The following is a 21,280-nucleotide window of genomic DNA, read 5'->3' as shown; positions in this document are numbered from 1 at the left end:
TGGTCTCGTTAAATTCTCCTTTTGATCGAGAGAACCTTTGGGGCTTGTGGAACTCCGCTGGGTGCACTGCTGGAGACTGGAAAGAACGAGAGAAGAAAAATCCATCGTTGGATAACGCATTGAGAAAAATAAAAATAATGTCGCTCTAGATTGCTACCTCTTCTTTCAGATTTTGTCAAATTAGATTCATACGTAGAGTTGGAAAAATCATGCGATTGTTATGATCGTAAAAACAATAAAAATGATAGTAGAACAATAAAAATAATCTTTTGTCTTTTTCTTTATATCTTAATGGCTTTTTTACAAGGAATAATAAAAATCAACGAATTCATAAAAAGTGTTATCAATCGAACGAAAGAAATAGCCAAAAAATAATGTGCATACAATACGACGAATAAAGATCTTTATAAATCTACTGCATGCTAGTATCCAATTAGGCTTCCGTGCTTCTTTTCATCCATCTACGTGCTCTTCTTAAGGCGTTCATGAGCTTCGACCTGGATCAACATGTATATTTAGGCTCGCATTAGGACGTCTCGCCGGGAACGTGCTTACTTATTACCTTTGATCCGACGTTACTTTCGTGATACAACTCATAATCCAAGAATTTCCTTTTCTACTCTTTTCGAGGTACCTATCAAATTTTAAAGGAATTTTCTACACTGATACAATATTTACTAGAACTTTGAAAGAATATTTTCCAATGGAATAAATCTAACAAATATTATATCATTAAATATTCTCTTTAAGACAAAAAAAAATTTCAAAGGAAAACCTTAAAAAAAGAATTAAATAATCAAAGTGAATGTATCTCTGTAGAACAAACCTAGCTATAAGAAAATAAAGAAAAGAAAAAAAAACACGTAGATAAAAGGAATATTTTGAACTTACAAGTAGATCGAGTCGAGGTCGAGGGGAGTTGAAGGATTACGTCACGCACGTACAATCGAGCTCCAGTCTACAGGACTCGATCGAGAATATGATCGTAGGAGACGAGCGGCTCCGCAAATATTTGTAGTCACTTCCTGCCGATAAATACAAAATCCACGAGAGACAGAGAGAGAGCGAGAGAGAGAGAGAGAGAGCGTGGGAGCTCAAGCACGAGCATACAAGCAAAGGGATCTTTTTTAGGGATCTTCCTCTGGAAGGAAGGATCCAGGATGCATGCATAAGAAAAAGAGAGATAGAGAGAGATACATCATTTTCCTTGATCTCTCTAGCCCACTTTTTGTCCTACCATTGACGTCTACCGTTCTTCGTCTCGACCTACTCTTCCCTTTTCCTTTTTTCTTTTTTTATAGTTACTTCGATGTACGTATTTTTTGTGACCTCCCAGAAAGAGTTTGCCAGGTGGGCCGAAAGATACGAGTGCGACTTCGTTTAAGATGATTCTTTAACGATCTTCTCTCCATTTTATATCAACTTCGACCAAGGATGATTAGGATCGTTCGAAACAGTGAATGAATATAGATGGGAGAATCATTTTTGGCGAAGTCACATCCCCCATAAGTTCTTTTCTTTCTCTCTCTCTTTCTCTCTCTCTCTCTCTTTCTCTCTCTCTCTCTCTCTTTCTCTCTCTCTCTCTCTCTCACTCTCTTCTCACGTCCAATCGTTGATTGGATCAGCGATTAGAAAGCAATTAGTGTCGGGGTAACGATCTCTACCCGGTTGCATCGTTAGATCCAACGATCGGGCCCCCTACGGTGAACTTCGAAAAAGATTCTATTGTTTCGTCTCGAGCGATTTCTTTTCCCACAAAAGTCGTCGTTAAGCAACGATGGAGTTGATGACCTAAGGAATCATTAATTTTATAAAGAATAGCGTCGGAAAAACACCTAGTTTATAACGACACTTATATCTTTTATAAGTGCTATATAACATCAATGAGGATTAAAATATAGTTTTAGAAGATAAATTGAAGTGGAAAAAAAGCAATGTATGTAGGTGCAATAAAGTATGTAAAAATGATGTAGCGTCTGCCAAGTTAATCAAGGAAGCAATAACGTTCCCTATCATCAAGAAGACGTCGTTAATAACGATCAAGAGTATAATTAATTACACTCACCGGCTCCGACGAAAGAACGAGATCTACGACAAGAAGCTCGAAGAACGAAACGCGCGACAAAGGCGACGCATTACGTCATACATGAAAGAAGAAAAGAATATATAAGAGAAAAAAAAGAAAATGAAGCTCCTTAGTTTGTCAAAGTTCTTTCAGAGTTATTTGGTACGCGTCAATATGCTTCGAAAGTCTCAAGGATGTTATCCTTAAGACAGGGTAACGAGAAAAACGAGATCGACAAAATCCAATGGATAGTATCGAGTTTTCGTAGGCTCCTAGAAAAATATTATTGCGGTATCCGATTCAAGGAGGCTATACAAAGTAAGGAAAAAGAAAAAAAGAAAGAAGAAGAGAAAAGAAAAAAGAAAGAAAGAGAGTTCGTACCGTGCGATTTTCAAGAATGAGAAGTGCCTCAGTGGTACTCTTCCTCCTTCAGTTTTCCTTTCCTCCTCTTCATCGTCGCGCTCCTCTCTGAGACTAACTTTGGCTCGTTTGGGTCCCATTCTTCAGCCATTCATCGTAAGGTTTTCTCTGAAGGACAATCCAGGGTACCCTGGGGTCTCACGCCTCGGCATTGACTGGCACCATTCAGTTGCTTCGTTCTCTTCTTTCGACAGAGACTCTTTGTCGACCCTCTCGCTCACACCCCCCGTCACGGAGAACGAGAGACATTGATGGTGCCGGAAGGTGGAACGACCTAGCACGCACTTTACGGAAATTTTAGCCAATGAAGAAGACCGAAAACGTTGATGACGATCAACGACTCGAATCCGCGGAATTACTGATCCGTTGTCCTCTTTCATTGAATGGAAGTTCGATTTTCTTCGGATACATCCTCGTGTACCATCCTCCTGAGTTTATTCTTTCACAAGAATTTGGCCCTCGGGCTACTTTTCGTCAAAATCACGCCCCATCTTTGGCCTTACAACAGACCGCAAAACGATTCTTCCATGTCTCTATATTGATGTTGTGTTTGTGTGTGTGAAAAAGAAAAAGAGATAGATAGATAGATAGATAGATAGATAGAGAGAGAGAGAGAGAGAGAGAGAGAGAGAGGTCAAAAGAGATACCTATCTTATTCTTTGACCCGTATCTCTGTGGTCAAGGTACGATCATAATGATCGTTGGTTCCTTTTTTTATGGATTCTGTAAGATGAAAAGCCGATTATATTGTTAGAAATATTTTATGATGTAAACGTACGTTAACAAACTATTATTTACTGTTTTATTTTGGGTTCATTATTGCTATTATAAAATATTTATTATTAACTTAAATATAATCAATTTATATATAAATGAAAATATTCTTTAGGTACATTATATTTCTTATTCTCATATACTCAATTTTCATTTCATTCAAGTATTATAATAATGGAAAGAAATTTAAAATCAAAGTGTTAAAATATCGTTGAGGTATTATTTTGCAAAGGGCAGACCTTCGATGAAATATCCTTGATCGCCGATAGGATCGATCGCGAAAGTCATGATCGTTATATAACGATACGATGTCCATTTTTGAAGGTGCAATTAAATCTGAACCTACCAACAATTAGTTATTCTTATCGCAGATTGTCTAACCCGATACAGTTGTCACCGATCGGCCAACGTCCCTTTTAATACATATGATTACTATAGATCTTGCTGACTCTGCTGAAAGTCATATTTTCGATGGACCACCATCCTTATCCATTTGAAAAGCTAATTTAAAATATCGTTTATGAGATGGCGATAAATAAAATTAATATCTTATAATGATAAAAAAGGAAAAAAGATATATTATTTTGTTAACGTTTATCCAAATTCAAATAATTTTTAACATACGACGAATTATGATTGATTCCTCAATCTTGTCTTGAATTTCATAATTTTTTAAAAATACTACCATTTTGAAGTCGGAAGTCGGATCAAACCGAGATGTGAATCCACGTTGTAAGTAATCCCATTTCTTCAGAACATTTCATTCATTCATTTTGAGAGAGTATTGGTATAGAAATATAAAAGAAGAAATATAGAGTTATAAAAATATAAAAAAGTATTCGTTATACTCGTACCTACGTTCGTATTTTCGTATGAGCACTTTCGTCTAAAAGTACCCGCTCGACTTTCGCTCGAACGGGAGCTCCTTTAAGAACGAAGGAAGAGAATGCGTTAATTATCGATGCGCAAACGGACAGCAATGAGGCGCAACGAACAGCAATGGACAAGAAGCAACGGTAACAAGCGGCAACGACTCGTCGGAAAGAGCATACCGCTCTCGAACGTTCATCCTGACGTAGTGCCGGAATATAAACCGGACAGGTTTCGGCAGTGCAATTATTATTAAGAGAGGGAACGAGATGAAAGAAAAAGAAAGAGAGAAAGGCAGAAACAGAGAGCAAGAAAAAGTCGGAGGATGCAGAAGGTGGTCCGCCGCTAGTTCAGACCAAGGCAATTTTTTTGTCGTTTTGCAGGAAACGTGCCGGCCTTCTTGCCCGTAATTACGTATTTTCATACGTGAAAGAATTAATGTTTACAGAATTATATTAACATTTGTACGTTGACGCGACATTCATGCAATGACCAATTGAATTTTTAATATCAATTAGAACAACTTTCAATAAATATTATTTCGGTAGAATAATGTTATAATATAATAAATTATTAATCATACATTAATCAAATATTGCTAAATATACACAAAAGAAATTATAATATAATATATTTCTACGATTCTATAGTATTATACTGTAGTATAATTACAGTAATAAATAATTCAATAAAAATTTAGTCATAACTATTTGAATTTTTATCTAATATAGTATAAAAATAATTAACACTCGAGCCAACGTTTAACATAAATTTAGAGCGATAATCGTAATTATGTAAAAGAAATTAATCAAAAATGTTTTCGATACGTCGATCGAAATTAAAAAAGATGTCACTCAAAAAGGAGATAAAAAGGAAAGACATAAAATCGAGACCGTTGATGTGCGCGCATTTTCCTCGACAGAGGCTTACGATGCTTACATACCTCGCAGTTTCCCTCTCCCTTAATACAAGGGGCTCGCGCGAGCGCATGAGAGAATGGGGCCCCACTGGCCCCGTGGCACACGGACCTACAAACGGTGTACGCTCGTTCCCGATCCGTTCGAGCCTGACGAGAATAAACGCCTCTTGCTGCTTCTTCTTCTTCTTTGCCTCCTCCTCCTCCTCCTCCTCCTCCTCCTCCTTCTCCTTCTTCTTCCTCATCCTCTTTATCTCCTCGCGTTAGTACACACGTCGATGCGCGCGTGCGTGGCAGAATAAACAATAGCCCTCTCAAGAGTCGTATTAGCAGCGTAGCTCGTCGTACACGACTGAAACCAGAGTCCCTTCAAAGGGAGTCGAAATTAAAACCTTTTTCTTTCTTCGTCGTTCTTGTCCTTTTTCTTTGCTTATTCTTCGACTTCTTCGTTCTCCTTTCAATCTATTCGCCACTCCGATTTCTCTTCGTCTTCGCTACTTTTCGTCCTTGAGAGAACCTAAGGAAGGCGTGCTCGTGATTCGGACCGCCCTGGGTACAAAAGGGATCCATTTACATACGATGATTTATAAATGAAATCGTTGGAGCCAGCTCCAACCGTTATTCCCAACTCAAACTTTTCGAAGTCCTTTTTTGACTATCCAGGTGTTCCTATTTTTAAATAAACTTCGCGCTTTTTAATGTATATATATTTGTGTATATATATATATATATATATATATATATATATATATATATTTGTTTTTATCTATTTATGTGCATATAAGTACTTGTATATGTATATATATATATATATATATGTGTGTGTGTGTGTGTTTGGAACATATATATTGCTACCGAATGTTCGCGCGTGCCGTCGCACATATAAGATAATAAATTCGTCGTCGTCTCGTCTTCGAGCACTGTGAAATATGCCTTTGTTGTGTTATGAACGATGTATTATTATCGAAGAACGTATTTCATGAAGACCGACATAAAACATGACAGTTATTGCACTCCTATAAAACGCTTTGCTGTTAACGCATTAAGCGTATCTCCTGCCTGCGAAACACGTGAAATATACAACTTCGTTCAACGAGAGTTTCTTTATTAAAAGAGGTAGACATATCTTTGTGCCTGATAAGTTCGGAATGAACTTTAACGAACACGATATCAATTCTGTAATAAAATTCTTCAAATATATGATTTAAAAATCCGACTCCTTTTAAAATGTCTTAAAGATATTAGAAAGAGAGAGAGAAAGAGAAAGAGAGAGAGAGAGAGAGAGAGAGAGAGAGAAAGAGAAAGAGAGAGAAAGAGAGAGAGAGAGAGAGAGAGAGAAAGAGAGAGAGAGAGAGAGAAAGAGAGAAATATATATTGTACGTAGAGATCATGTCCTACGTATATGAAAATATTAATAATATGTAAATGAATCTAGAAAATAAAATATAAAAAAGAGGAAAAATACTAATAAAATAATAATTATAAACTTATTAATTAATTATAATTATAACGAAAAATTAATAATAAAAAATTTAAACCAGAGTTAATATAATTGGTATTACTTAAAAAGAATTAAGATAGCTCAAGTTAAAATGAAATTGTATAGGAAAAATTTAAAAAATAAAATCTACCTGTAAATACAAGTACGTACACACTGAGAATTAATAATAAGGAAAAGAGATAAAGATGAAGAAAAACATAATTCGTACAAAGGGAAGTTTCATCGGCTTATTCGGCATGGTCAAAAACAGTTCACGAGTAAATGCGACAGTTACCGAACATGGTGTACACCGGTTCTTCTTCGTTTTCACCTCTCTCGGCGTTCATCTCTTGATCGTTTTGGGAATACGGCATTTTATCGGGAGGAAGAGCAAAGCAGGGAGGGAGTCGTAGTACTCTTGGTACCGTTGTAATCGTCGTAAGTATCATCGAGCGTACTCGTTTCGGCATCGACTTGCCAAGTACGGTAAGGTTTGCTCCTTGTGTTTTTGCGATCATACGAGAAGAACGGCACCAGGCGATGCGCGTGCCATCTTATCTTCTTCTTTTCTTCTTTCTTTCTCCTTTATCCTCCACCTTTCAAGATACACCTTTCTTTCTCTTATCCTTTCTGCTTCGCCACTTTGGCAACTTTCTTTCTTTTTTTGCGGATGATAGTTATTTTACTACGTCTTCTATGAAAGATGACTTCTCTTCTTCCCTCCTAATTTTATTTCTTCTTTCGTGAACTTTCATCTTTTGTCGAGTATTATTTTCTTTTTCTCTTCTCGCCAATACCTCTTCTATTTTTTCCTCTTCTTTCTATAAAATTTCATTTTGTCTTATGATTTCTACCACTTTTTCGTAAATCCTATTATCCCTACCATTAACTTCTTTAACTAGAACTTGTTTTTCTTCGTTCCCACTTCCTTTAGATTATTCTTTGAACTTATTCGTACATCTTTCACTTTCTTCTCCCCTCTCTTTTTCCTGGAACGTATCTTTTTCTTTTTTTTGACGATCTTTTGCACGTGCCAAGTGCTGTCCTCCTCGGTAACAATTTATCAATGAGTACACGCCAACTGTTACAGGGCAGAACGAAAGTTTGTTCGTGCGTCGATCAGTTCCGGCGCACTTGCCTCGATTCGAGTTCTTGCCGTGTCCCATGTTTGCGGGAAGGGAGAGCTCCGAATATAAGAGAACACAGAACTCATTTCGCTCTTGCGGAGATGGTACTTGTACCATCGTTTCGTACCATATACATCGCTTCTCTACTTCGCCTCTTTATTTCATTCTTTTATGCATACTGAATGAGTAGCAATTATCGAGCAACTTTCTTCGAGCGACTATCCCCTTCTCGACTATATCACTTTTTACGTTAGAAAGCTGCCGCTCTTTACTCATATGTATTTGGGAGTGGGTCGCGTGGCCAATGATTTAAAAAAAAACCATTTACAAAGTCCCGAACTTCATTTATCTAACTTTCATTTACATAAACAGATCTCTCAATATCTAATATACGTAATAGTTGAATGCTTATACAATAATTTGAATTATATTTATAAGACTAACAAAAAAAAAGTGTAAAATAAATAAGAAGAAAACTAATAATCATATTCAAAAATCTGAACGTTGATTGTACTTATTAAAAAAAATGATATACCTTCTAAAAATACTGATACCAATCGCCTCAAAAATGTAAAGAGTCCTTTGTATTATATATTATCAAAGATCAAGCTACAAATTGACCAATTTCTCTTAATTCAAAAACATGTTTATTAAACGATGACAGTAAATATAATTCTTTCTTTAAAGAGGATCCAATGTTCGAGATAAAATGTAGCTATTTGCATTTCATGTACGATCACTCGGTTACATAGCATATCACAAATCATGATTAATAGAAACGAAATATATGAAGGTAAAGAGCTCAATACTTACGCTTCTCGATCTCACGAAGATCTACAGTTGATGGTATCGAGCCGATGTCCGCGCACGCGCAAGCGTTCACTGGCCACGCGACCGCCACGCTCGACCTTCCATCTCTTCCACTCTTTCGCTCTTTCACTCCGTCTTTCTCTTCTTCTTCTTCTTCTATGCCGCCGGCATGGAATGCAGAGGACTATCTCGTTCCACCTCCACCCTCACCACGAGAAGAATCACCCTCTCTTCTCCCTCTGGTCATCTTTCTCCCCACCCCCCTCCTCATCACTCTGCAACCCTCTTCTCTCTCTTTCGCTCTCTCTCTCTCTCTCTCTCTCTCTCTCTCTCTTTCTCTCTTCTCCTCTCTCAACCTCTCTGTCGCTCACTCTCTTATACGAACGCAGAAGCGAGTTTTCTTTTTCTTCTTCTTCTGCCGCTCTCTGCCAGAGGCGGCAGCAACGGCAGCAGTAACTTCTTCGGGTTCCCACCGTAGGAAGAAGTGCTTCTTCGTCTCTGTCCGTTCTTTCTCGAATGAACGACGCACTTGAGAGAGGCTTCCTATTTTTGTTTCCCTTGTTTTTTTTTTTTGTTTCTTACCTCACCATCAATTGAGAAAGAGGGTCTTGAGAAACTGTTACGAAAAACGGAATAGATTAGTCTATCCAATAGAAAAGGTAAAAAATCAAAATAGATCGTAAGTGTCTGAGGGAGGAAAGAAGTATTTTCGTTGAGAAGAGAGAACTAGAGAAATATTAACTAAAACACGAAGATCGGTAATCGTTAAAATTTTTTTTTAATTCCATTTAATTCCGTGTCATACCGCGAAATTAATAAACGTGTAAATGTGGATTTTAATTATCAATTTGTTTATTAAGTTCGTAATAATTTTCAATAAATTTTAATTAATTACTTAATTTATGTGTCCATTTTATCTCCATGAAAATAATATACAGAAAGTATAAAAAAGTTATATGTATATCCATGTATATTATCAATAATTGAGGACATCTTTGAAACGATTAAGTAATAACTCGTAATAAAAATATACTTTATTACACTAATTTCTCATGACGTATATTTAATATAAGATGAGACACTTGATCATATCATTAATAATAGCTTTTAAATTGTCAATAAACACACGAGATTAGATAATTATAAGAAAATAATAATGATTCGTCTAAAAAGGCATTGGAGTATAATACCAGTTATGATTTTTCTATAGAGCAATGGTGATACGAAAAAAAAATACAGAAAATATATCATAAAATTCTTACGCTTGAAAAAGCCAAAAAAAAACAAAAAAGAAATATATAATCGAACCACGTGCTATACAAATAAAGTGACATACGGGAATGGTATCGTAACGTTTGCATTCCTCGACCATGAAGTAATTCGCTTTCGATATAGCAAAGCATTAGGCGATAACGTGAATCGTTAAAAAATCGTTAAGAAAACGACGTCGGTAGCGCTGACATCGCATAGAGAGCAGACAAGCAAGCGAGCGAAAAAGCGAAGAGCAAAAGGAGAAGAAAGAAAGAAAGAAAGAAAAGAAGAAAGAAAGAAAGAAGAAGAAGAAGGAGAAAGAGTAAGCAAGAGAAACGCGAATGCAATTTCGTGCGAAATTCCGGCTCGCAGACTCGCGCGAGAATGTCCACTCTCTTTTTCCATTGCACTTAGGGTTTCGTAGAGGGGCAAGCACGAGGCCCGTTTGGGTTTTACTCCTTCTCCTCCCCCCACCCTTCTCTCTCTCTCTCTCTCTCTCTTTCTTTCTTTCTTTTTCTCTCTCAGCCTGCGGTGTATCATTATGGACTCGCGTGCGCTGCCCCCGGTCATTCTCGTCTCATCTCGAGCAAACTCTTATCTCTTTCTTTCTCTTTCTACGGTCTCAACCTTCTTCAGCTTCCCTGCTTCGTCTTCTTCTTCTTTCAGCATCCGCCATCCCTGTTCGGGTTTGCGTTCGTGGTCGAGATGAGGACGTTTTTTTTCGGCACCCGTGGCGAGCGAACGAGGTAGAAAGGCGATCGACGACGAGGACGACGACGACGACTACTCGGCAGCTTCGAGTATCAAAGCACTCGCAGCATCGATCGAACGAGAAATCGAGAGCCCGAGTAGCGATCGATGTCTATCGGCTCCGAGGAAGATCTTCGATCCTACGTGGCCGCGTGAGTAATGACGCGCCTCGATCGAACGACGTGTTAACGTACGATACGATCTTAGAAATAATCGAGGGCGTTAACGCTAGCTCTGTATCTCTTTTTTCTCTTCTTCGTCTTCTTCATTTATTTTCATTTCTTTTTTCGTTATTCATCTTGTTCTTTACCAACTAATGACGCCCTCCAACCAATATGTCCTCTAGATCATGTCCCACGATGCTCGATGTTGCTGGTGTCAAATTGATTGTAGATCGTTTACCAACGTGCTAAATGTCGTTTATCATTTATTAATTGCATGTGGGTTGAATACAGTTATTAGATATATTACAAACCAAACACATGTTTTTTCGATGTCTATATTTTATATATATATATATATATATATATATATATATATATATATATATAATTTATATATATAATATAATAATATATATATATATATATGTATATAATAATATTTTATATATATATATATATATATATATATTCACAGTTAATCATTTGCATTTATTTATATCATTTACAATTGTTGTTATATATTGAATCACAAGCATCATTCCTTTTTTACTTTTCCTTAATTGGTAATAATGATAATTCATCCTTGGCATATAACAGATCAATCATTTAGTTACACAATGTTATGTAAAAACAAGGTTTATTTTGTGAGAGACTGAGAGTTCGATTATTGAAATTATATAACAAAGGAAATATATAATTAGTGAATATTATAGTAAATCATATAATAATAATATTGAATAAATCTATATGTAACAAAATTTATTTAAAGCTCATCCTATGTTCTCTACGGTCAATAATTTAATCATAGATTATGATACTTATATAATATGTTCAAATATACCAAAAATTTATATATATATATATATATATATATATATATATATATATATATGTATATATATATATAAAATAATGTCTCTTTTAATTACAGCCGTACAAGTTAATAATAAATTATTATTTCAACAATAAATTCATCGCAGTATTACTTCTTATATATCATACGTACGAAGAACGATTTTACTTTATCACAAAAGGAACATAAGTAAGCCCTTCTCCACTAGACAAAAAGATCCTACGAAGTCTCGTGCTCGTTCGAAAAAGGGAGCCAAGAAAAATGATCGAAATAAGAAGTAGGGAAGCAAGGCGAGAGATACGCGTAACTGCAGAAAGCAGATTTTATCTGTAAGCGCGAATAATGGGGCTAGCTCGGCGGCCAATGAAGAAAGGGAGAATTACTATGGTGGAGGGTGAGAGAACAGTGAACGTGGGACGCAGGTCTCTCAAAAGATCCATTTGGATAGAAAATAATGGGAGTCCGTACCGTTCCTTTGTGTACCCTATTTGTTAAATACACGGTTTCGTTCCTTCACCAATTTAAGTTTTCTCTCTTTCTTTCTTACATCAGCCGAAAAGCCAAACCATCTACGAGTTTCTTCACCTTCTTCACATTTATATAATTCACTATTACTATAATTAATTAATGTTTATTTACGTATATTATTATCAATATGATTATTATCAATAAATATTCAAACTAATTTTAATTATACCATTGTACCTTAATTTTCCATTAGATATATTCATCATTATAAAAAATAAAAAAAAAAAAAAATAAAAAAAGTTAAAATAGCGTAACTGGTAAACAATGTATTTTAATTTTACAATTATTATAATCAAATAATACTATTGAGCTGTATATTTTTCTATTTGACAGAAGAACTATATCGTTGTCGTCTTTTACAACTTCGAGACACTTTGAGTAAAAGCTTGAGTTTGACAATGACACACGCCAAGATCATTCAGCGTAATTACTATCTATCTTAAATCATGAAAAGAGAATAAAAAAATAGACTCGTTAGTAAAGTCAAAGTGACGCTAGACAAGTGGGTTTGAAAGACGGGAAATAAAGTGAGAAAGAGAAAGATCGTATTCGATGATACGTCGAACTCGTTCTTCTTTCTCTGTACGTGCGCAGAGGAAAGATGAGAGCACAACTCTACGTTGGTAACACCATCTTGATAATAATATCCCGCTGTTAGACAATTTGACAACGAATTCGTCTTCCAACGCAGCAAGCTATCCAGATTCCATCCTTCTTTTCCTCCAATGGAATCTTCTCTCAATGAAACTGTAATCGACAAAAATTGTTAGCGAAGAATTTTACGTGCACGATTCGTTAATTCTTTTCGTGAAAAAAAAAAGAAAAAAAGAAAAACGATAATAAAACGAAGAAGATAACAATCGAAATTCCTTCTCGAAACAACAGAAAAGTCTTCGATGTTTCGGGGACCGAAATTCCAAACAATGAAAGTTTCCTTCTCCTAAGAGAGAAAGAAGATGGAAGGGTAATAGAAAGAGGAAGAAGCCGTATCGTAAAAATACTTGAGCAAACGGTAACGAATGTTGCTCCTTCGTAACGTCGTTGGTAAGATTTTTGTAAAATTACGAAGCCATAAAATTCGGCTTCTTTACGACGGTTGTTCTTACTGCTGTCGGACGGCTTCAGACAAAAAAAAGAAACTTCGTCGGGTAGTTGTCGAGAGATATTCGAGAAGACATCCTGCACACTCGCGTGATATACGATCGACGATAAACCGAGATGACAATGAAAATGCTCTTCTTTAAACATTCTTACGCGACATATAAAGACTTCGTTTCTCGAACTTTAACAACGGTTACGGTTCGAAAGATGGAATTACAGGATTATAAGCGATCCAAAGTAATTGAGCGTTTATGAGCGATAAAATGACGACAGTAATATACGTAATGTTTCATAAAATTTATATACAATGTCAATTGGCGGATCTAACGATCGGAAGAAATCATTAACCGCTTGGAAATATTTTTTTAATAGATATTCAAAGAGAGATCTTCATTAAAAGAAAAGGCCAAGAGAAAAAAAAAGAATAAGTCAACGATAACGAATGCAGGTCAGCACGCGATTTGCGTATACTCGTGCAAAATAATATGGTATTGGTGCGATATTTCAGAAGAACATTCTCAATTTCTATATACTGACTTGTATGGATCAACACGCAATAGCCTGAAGAAATAATAACTGAGATTTAAATTAATTTCACTAATTAAATTAGTCGTAAACTATAGTTTCGTTTCGCTCCATCGTAGCAGTACCTTCTACTTGATTATTCATATATGAATAAAGCTTTCCACTTCTGGCCGTATAATAAAAGCACTAAAATTAGAATGAAATTATGAAAGATCCCGATTATACTCGCTCCGTTCTCTTAATTATCTCACCGGCTATATTAATTAATGGGCCAACTGTAGCTATATCCAATTATTCTTCGGCTAAATTATTTCGTTAAATTCTTAAGAAAAGTCTGAAACATTCTAAATTAGTTGAAATACAATTGCTCGACCGGTAAACGAGTTTAAATATCGTAAGTATTGGCGCCTAAACAAGAGCAGTAGATTTCGCCTTCCTGTAATCCGGCATAGCTATCATTTAGGGGCAAAAATCATCGATCGTTAGAAACTAAAATAGAAATCTTGCCGACACAAATGATCACTAAACGTTTACAAAAAATGAAATAAAAGATTATCCAATTACAGCTAATTATGTGATGTATTAACGATTCAATCTATATCACTATATAAATCAATTGTAATTTTATCGTAAACGAAATTTGTAAATTTTTAAAGATCATATATCGAAATAATAATAATGGATCATTATCGGATTGTTATTAGAATCCCAAATCAATTAACGGTATATTCGATTATCTATAGAGATGAAAGAACAGGAAAAAGAAAGAAAAAGTATTATATCCTTTGTAGGATAAGAGAAGTATCAGCCGCAAACGTCGAACGTCGTGGTCCATCGTGCAGAAACGGCAGGGAGTCCGAATATTCCAAGCGATTATTTCGTTGCCACGTGCCTCGAACTCTCTCTCTTTCTCTTTCTCACTCACTCACTCACTCACTCACTCACTCACTCACTCACTCACTCACTCACTCACTCACTCTCTCTCTCTCTCTCTCACTCTCTCTCACTATCTATCTGTCTATCTCTTTTTCACTCAAAAAGAAACGCATACATATAAAAAGAAAGACACACACAGAGTCTCTCGGCCATGCGTTCCAACGCGTTTCGTAGCCGTCGTGCGCCGTTCTCGTTATCGGACGAGTTGAGAAGGACGGAAGGAAGGCGCACGGAAGGAGCCAGAAAAGGATGAAACTATCGCGATGCACCTGTCTGTCGCGAAGGCAAGGTGCCGGCCCGAAGGCAACGCTCGACCGAGCGCGATACGAGTGCGTGCGCACACCAAAACCCACCTCGTTGCTCCGCTCGTTCGATCGACTCTGCGATCGACTTCGTTCGCTCTACGCGCATCTTGGATAAAGCTACGCCGATAAAACGATCTTTTCTTTTTCTTTTTTTTTGCTTTCTTTCTTTGATATGATAATCTAATCGAATGAATGTAGACGATATATTAACTTATTCGGTAAGTTTGATCTTAATAATGCCGATACTATTCAAACATTGTATAATTGTATTGTGTGAATTCAATTTTTATATACATATATATATATATATATGTTGATTTTAATAATGTTAGATATATATTTATATATTATATCTGGAAATGGTATACAATTGTTTAAATAAATATATTTAGATAGATATTGTTTAGATAGATATGTTTAAATAGATATAGTAGATTATTATGTACAATATTTGTAACATATATGTAATTGTAGGATATGTAAAGTATATAAATAATGTCAAAAATAAATATTTCTTATATATAGGTACATTTTTCTAAGTTCATATTACTATATCACAATACATATATACATAATTAGAATGTTAAAATATATGTATTTACAAAAGATATGAAAATAAAATAATACAAATATAGTAACAATTTTTAGTTTATTTCTGTAGAATTATAATAGAAAATAATTATATTATAAATTATGTTATATATATGTGCTATAGTATGTATGAAATGATTACAATTTCATAGAAAGGCATCCTACTATTCCTACCTATCCTAATATTCTTGTTCTTTTTTAGTTCACATATAGTTTATTATTACTTATTAATAATTATCATTATTTTAATTTCTTTGTTCAATTTCGTAACAATAAATGATTCAGTAATTCATTCAATAATTCCGAAGTATACATAACGCATAAAGTTCGCAATAGAGTTTTTGCAGATTCGATATATCAAGAGCCACTTTTTATTCTGAATGGAATTCCAAAAGATAATCTCGTATTTAAGTTGAATTAACGATCCAAACCAAGCACATAAACTGAGTCAAGACAAGATGCTTTTAATTGACAGCTTTCGTTCTTGATTGTCCTTGCATCGTCCTCATCGTCGTCGTCGTCGTCCTCGTCGTCGTCGTCATTGTCCTCGTCGTCCTCATTGCAAGAGTGAGCAACTTTCGTGCTTTTCTATAAGCAACGTTTGGTTTGTCGGTTCGATGTGCAACGATTTAACCACGATAATGACTGAGCATTAAATCCTCCACGTGTATGTCACCGATGGCAACTCGCTCGAGGCATCCCTTAATTACATCGAAATTCGGAAGTGATTGGTGGAAAGAGGTGGAAGAAGAGGAGGAGCAAAAGAATTGAAAAAAGAGTATTCAAGCTGGTCCTCTGTATATAATAAATATGCGTCTATGTGTGCGTGCACGTATGTGTATCAGAGAAAAAAAAGCTAAAGAGAAAAGGAGTGGGGAGGTATTGAGAAAGAGAGAGCTAGAGAAAGAGAAAGACAGAGAGAGAGAGAGAGAGAGAGAGAGAGAAGAATGATTTTTGAGGAGCGGCTCTGGTCATGAAGAGGTCGTACACCTGCTGTTCGCACGCCACTAACCTCGTCCTTTTCTCTCTTCTTTTGACTGGCCGGATCTCCTTCTCGCTCGTGCTCGTGCACGTGCTACCGAAGTCTCTCTCTTTTTCTCTTCTCATCTTTATCTTTCTTTCTCCCTCTAATATCTACGTTCGATACCACACACAACCAAACCGATTCGATGTCACTCAGCTAAATAAAAGGAAGAGAAGGAGTGCCGCTAAAATGTCCTTCGATAGTTCTTCTGATCTTTAACTATCATTTATTTTGTTCCGTATGCACTCTCGTGCATTACGAGAGAAAGTAAGTAAGTATACGCCAATTATTTACAACGTCATTATTTTACAAAGATGAAAATAAAGTTTGAGAGTAAATTGGATATGAATTAATGAGACTTTAAGAATAAATCAAAGATAAATTTGTTATAAAAATCGATGCTTATAAATTGGCAAGAGGAAAGTGAAGTATCGCAGAAGAGGACAAGAAGATGGCGATCTCTAGACAGAAAGGGGGTGGGGGGGAGTGAAAGGGAAACAAGGCGCGTGCCGCGATTACTCCTTATCCCCACCATTAGCCTACCATGCTTTTTCTCTTTAGCCATACATAAATATATACATACATATGGCAACATATAAATTTAACATACAGATAATATCTTTTTCTCTCCGCCATTTCTCTTTATCGATATTTTTGCGTCAAATGTAATTAAACTGACGAGAATTTATCTTCTCTACTGCATTTTCCATTTTCGTTTCATCGAAAATTTATTATGAAATTTATAGCCTGCCAAAATTGAGATGAGAGAAAAATCATGAAAAATTAAGAAAAATAGAAAGCATACGATAATTTAGAAACGAAGCAACGATATTCATGAGCATTCACGTTTCTACTTATGAATCGAATGAAAGAGAATCGGTATTGCCAGGCACGTAGTATAATCCATGATAGAGACGTCTAACAGTGCAATTTGTGATCTACGATTATTTATGCTCGTCAAAAGTAGTAAGAGAAGATTCGACGATCGCTTCGAAAACTTCAATCATCTCTACCCGGATCCACTAGTTCTCATCCTTTCCTTCTTCCTGCATCTTCCTTCCTCTCTCGTGACTAGCATATTCGCGCTCTTTCTCTTTCTCTTTCTCTCTCTCTCTCTCTCTCTTTCTCTCTCTCTCTCTCTCTTTCTCTCTCTCTTTCTCTTTGTCTCTGTTCTCGCTCACGCGCACGTGCGTGCGTACGTGCGTGCGTGCGTGCGTACAAGCCAGAGCGCGCGCGCGCCTTCGGACTTTTTTCCTGTTTTTACGCACCGCTCGTTTTTTCCCTTCCGAAATATAATTGGCGGTGCGATGCACCTGTCTCTCCCTACCTTCCTCCTCATTCTCCTTTCCTTCCCTCTCCTTATCCGAAGAGAATATCGTTGTCCTCCTCTTGCTGCTCTTCGAATGCCGCGACTTCGACGACGCGTGCCATCTCTCCTCCTCGAAATATCGATCGAGACTCAAGTATACGCGACCGATCGATTCTTTAAATCGCTCGAACGTTTTCGATCAAACGTGACCGTACAGATCGATTACCTTTTCGTTGTACTGCAACTTTCTGATCATTTTTGTCACCTCATTGCTTTTTCTTACTTTTCTGAAGTGTCACATCAAACTGACCGAGTAGTTATATATCTCTTATTTTCTTTCTTATTTATGGAGAGATTCTTTCCTCTTCTTTCTTACTCCCTCTCTCTTTCTCTCTCTCTTTCTCTCTCTCTCTCTCCCTCTCCTTTTCTTTCTCTTTCTTTTTTTTTCTATTTCTTTCTTTTTTCTGTCTTCATCTCAATAACTTGTACCTTTTATCTACTGTACTTTATTCTATCTTGTTTATTTCTTTTTCCACTTAATTCTTTTGCATGAAAGTAGTAGCGCCCTCTTTTAAGTAATTAAGATAGAATCATCGTAATTTGCCTTATCTCGGGAATAAGTTCCGCGTAAAAAAGAAAATATAAATAGGTCCTCTCTCTTTCTCTTCCTCTCTCTTTCTCTCTCTCTCTCCCTCTCTCCCTCTCTCTCTCTCTCTCTCTCTCTCTCTCTCTCTTTCCCTCGAAAATACACGGTGAAGTTCAAACGAGCGTGCGTGAAATACGATGTGATTAAAAATAATCGCGACGATTCATTAGGACGTTCTAACGGATAGTTTGCCAACGGTGAAATCGTGTCCCGGGCCAAAATTATGTCTCAACGACGACGAGGAAAAATCGGATCTCTCCGTTCCTTTTTATGTGTCCGCGATATAACTACGCTTTCGTGAAGAACTGTATCATTTAAAAAATATATAAGAACTCGAGATGCTTTATCGAACTTCGAATCTCAAGGTGGAGAATGTGTACGGTGCGAAATAAATCGCAATTAGAGGCAAACAAAATTGGCCTCGTGTAATGAACGATGTCCCAATAATCGACCGAACCAATGGATAACGATCTAATTTGCCATCTGTCGATCTTTTACAGTTCCTGACTACGGAAGTTAGCACAGCTACGCAAGCACCATTCGTATGGATTAATTTCGACAAAAAGATTTTTCCCAAACGCCGTACGGCCAGGTTCAAAGTTCAAACATACGTTCTCCAGAAAACTTCACGAATCCGTCGAAATCCCGAAGACGTGACCGATCCGTTCGACACATTTCCTAGATCACAAATCAACCGTTCGTTTTTCTATGAAAAGTTCTTATTCCTCCGTCTTCATTCTAGCCATATGTCGACATTTTCATCTGAAAACTTTTCCTTCCTTTTTTCATCCTTCTACTACTATATAACTAAATACCTCATTAAGATTTGTAATTTGGATTCCGAGAGAAGAACAAGGAACGTCGAGAAAAGATACCATTTCGAACTTTTAACAAAACGACTTCACTCGAGAACATTATCGTCCGATCTAGTTACTATCAAGATCCAGAAGTCAAAGGAAAAAGCGGTACGCGGTCCAGACAGGAAAAAGAGAAGCTACGTCATTCTTCGGGAATCTTCATCTTGCCTGAAGGAAAAAAGAACGGTGCCGTTCTTTTTCTTCAAGAAGCAACATGGATGTGATATCTATTCTCTAAGCTCATGCACACAGGCAAGCAGAGAGAAAAAGAAAGAAAGAGAGAGAAAGAGAGAATGAGTGAGAGAGTCTCCTTTCATTCTAACATGAAAACGAACTCTTCTCCATCTTTCTTCTTCCCTTTTTCCTTCAATCTCTCCTTTCTCACCCTCCGACCCAACAGAGAAAGGTAGAACGAGTATTCTTCTTCTCCTTCGTCTCCTGCCACGACTGTTCTTCATAGAAAAACGCCAAACTTGCGATTGAGCAACGCGTCAGATATGGAGATTTATTTCCCTGATCGGTAAAGACCCACCCTTCCTACCGTCTCTGTTTTCTCTCTGTCCATCTCTTTCTCTCTCTCTCTTTCTCATTCTCTTCTATAAACCCTCGAATAGCCAAATATATCTCGGGATGCGACCGTTCATTGTCCGGAATCGATCGTGTCATGCCGATACATCGATTCTTCTTACAAGGGAAACCGTCTCCCTTTTCATCGATCTCGCACGGGCAATGAACATTTCTCTTTCACTTCTTTTTTTTCTTTTTCTTCTCCTGCTTTTCTCTCTCTCTCTCTCTCTCTCTCTCTCTCTCTCTCTCTCTCTATCTCTATCTCTCTGTCTTTCTCTTTCTTTCTTTCACCCTATCGAAACTTGCGTTTCTTACATAACGGAGATTTGCGGTTGTGGATATTAAGAAGAGCGGTGGCTGCTCATCAGCTCCGATATAAGGCTGAGATTTTTTGTGTAAATTAAGAAATATACTCGAATTCGAGAAATTTTTTGAAAGTCTGCTCGAATAACTTAATGAGATCGAATATCTTAATGAGATAAGTTTTTTATAAGTTCTCCTTTGTAGATTAATAAGTAACTATGTTATACGCATAATAAAAAAACAGATATAAAATGTATATTTACAATAAATTTATATTTGTGAATCATTTAGTTTTATATAGTTTTTTTACATAATTTGATCGTAATAGAATGACTTAATATTACTCGTGACAATTTATATTATGCACATAACAAAGAAATTTAACGAGAACTAAACATTGTTCTTTGCTATTGATTCTGAACAATATTGATAATCCACTTCTGAAAAGGAATATTTCTAATACATTTTTTATTAGTTTTTCGAGCAATAATATCTAAAAGGTTGCTAGTTCGAAAAAAATTGAGGAAAATAATTTTAAATATGCGTTATACGTGTACGCAGTATCGCGTTCACACTCGATGCCTTCCATGTACGTAACCGATTATATTGCAACCCGACCATTTGCAATGTTAATAACAATAATAATATGACATCAAAACTCCTTCTCTACGATTATATCAACGATACTTCGACTAGCGACTTATTAATTATGCATGCATACGCGACTAATACAAATGCATGCACCCATTACTCGTTTAAGTCTGCTCGCTGACTGGCCAAGGCTAATCCGAATTTGCATCCCCCGAAACTTCGACTCGATCCAGAAACCTGACTAGCGTTGCTCCCCTGATTTTCGGTATTCAGGTGGCATATGTCGCCCCTGCCAGAACTTACGGTCGAGATACGTACGACCGAACACGAATCGTGATCCGGCATAACTGCACTGATCTTCTACGGTGGTACTGCGGTTCTCAACTGTATTTTTTCTTCCTTTATTTTCATTTTCTTTATATATATTTATTACATTCGCGAACAAAGAATTACGAAAAAAGAAAAAAAAAATTAAATAACGCAAGTAATAATGAAAACATATTATTTAACTTTAATC

At 36.4% G+C, this 21,280-nt stretch overlaps 1 long non-coding RNA gene across 1 annotated transcript; it reads right to left on the bottom strand.

The window, feature by feature from the left end:
* Positions 1-2,081: 2,081 nt before the first annotated feature.
* Positions 2,082-21,035, bottom strand: LOC124424668. Its single transcript, XR_006942349.1, has 3 exons — positions 20,924-21,035; positions 3,133-3,208; positions 2,082-3,018 (listed from the first exon to the last, which is right to left on the bottom strand). It is a non-coding gene; the product is annotated as an uncharacterized LOC124424668 (long non-coding RNA).
* Between the last annotated feature and the right edge of the window lie 245 nt (positions 21,036-21,280).

The sequence above is a fragment of the Vespa crabro genome, chromosome 6 (genome assembly GCF_910589235.1).
Source record: "Vespa crabro chromosome 6, iyVesCrab1.2, whole genome shotgun sequence".
In the NCBI taxonomy this organism is placed as follows: Eukaryota; Metazoa; Arthropoda; class Insecta; order Hymenoptera; family Vespidae; genus Vespa; species Vespa crabro.
The sequence above is the reverse complement of the archived record's forward strand: the minus strand, read 5'-3'. Positions and strand labels throughout refer to the sequence as shown.